The sequence below is a fragment of the Chrysochloris asiatica genome, unplaced genomic scaffold (assembly GCF_000296735.1).
Source record: "Chrysochloris asiatica unplaced genomic scaffold, ChrAsi1.0 scaffold00340, whole genome shotgun sequence".
Taxonomy (NCBI): Eukaryota; Metazoa; Chordata; class Mammalia; order Afrosoricida; family Chrysochloridae; genus Chrysochloris; species Chrysochloris asiatica.
Genome location: NW_006408858.1, coordinates 1,121,429 through 1,122,842, shown reverse-complemented (window position 1 = coordinate 1,122,842; position 1,414 = coordinate 1,121,429). Strand labels below are relative to the sequence as shown.

At 41.0% G+C, this 1,414-nt stretch overlaps 1 pseudogene; it reads left to right on the top strand.

The window, feature by feature from the left end:
* Positions 1–486: 486 nt before the first annotated feature.
* Positions 487–828, top strand: LOC102830325 (annotated as a pseudogene).
* The last annotated feature ends 586 nt before the right edge of the window (positions 829–1,414 follow it).

The window sequence follows — 1,414 nt, the reverse complement described above, 5'->3', positions numbered from 1 at the left end:
ATCTTTTCTCTTTGTTACCAACTTCTGGTTTTGTTGATTTTCTGATTTTTGTGTTTATTTATGCTCTGACTTTTGTTATTTCCTATCTTCTAGTAGATTTCAGTGAAAGTGCTTTTTGTACACAGTTACAATACACCCTTCTTACCCTCACAGACACAGAGGCTTTCCCCCAGCATGAGTATCGTGAGTGTTAAGTCACATCAGAGCCTTCTTGAATGCTGTATTTCCTTGTCAAACATGTCATTAACATTGTTGCTTAGTTGAAAATGATTCTGATGTGATCTGGGCCCCTGGTTCAAACACTTATGTGTTTCCATGGCCTGTGTTTCTGTAGTTTATAATTTTGGCATTTAGAAGGGAATACATCAAACTTGTCACTGTCTGCAAAAGTTTAACATTAAGAGTAAATATGAAGTTGTTGTGGTCCATGTCCTTAACTCCTTGGCTCAGAGAGCCGTCTAGGTCCCCTCCTCACTGCTGCCATGGATGTTCAAGGAGGACCACTTGTTGGAACACATGCCTGGAAACAACTAAAATCCATGTGAAATATCCCAACCGGTTCTGATGATTATGGAAAAAGTTTCTGGCTCTCAGATTGTTGACGTTGGCAAACAGAAGTACCTGGTTCCATCTGACGTCACTGTAGCTCAGTTCATGTGAATCATTAGGAAAAGGATCCAGCTTTCTTCTGAAAAGGAGAGCTTCCTCTTTGTGGACAAGACAATCCCACAATCCAGCCTCACTATGGGACAGCTTTATGAGAAGGAAAAAGATGAAGATGGATTTTTGTATGTGACCTACAGTCGAGAGAACACTTTTGGCTTCTGAGAGCTAGGTGCACTGTTCCTGTTTGTGTATCTTGTAAATAGCCAGCCATTTTCAGTTATTCCTCAGACCCCTCTTGACATAGACCTATTAGTGCATTGATAACTGGATTTGTTTCTTAATCTATTGGAAGGGTTTGTTTCCTTAGACTAGTAAATTATCACACAGAGTTTTATTTGGACTTTTTCTTTCTGTGCATTGTGTTCGTGGCTCTGCTCCAAGGAAACCGAACTCAACGAAGACACTTTCACATTGAAGTGAGTGAGATAGGTGGGTACTGAAGTGGAAAGGAGGCTAGATGATAATGTTCATTCTGGATTATGTTTAAAGTGTTAGATAGCTAAGTATTAAATCCTTAGCAATTTAAATTAAATCCTTAGCAATCAGAAAACTTGCTTTGAAGTGCCCAGATTACTGGGTCCCCAAAGACCACCAAGGAGCCAATGCTGATACAAGCACACAAGGGTTGTTTATTCAAGCTCCAGCTAGGGCCTCCTCCGTATCCGACACAGCGGACTCGGGAAAAAGGCCCCGAACTCTTAGTCAGTGGGGTTTTTATAGAGGTTACAAACAGGTTCGGGGGTCTTCA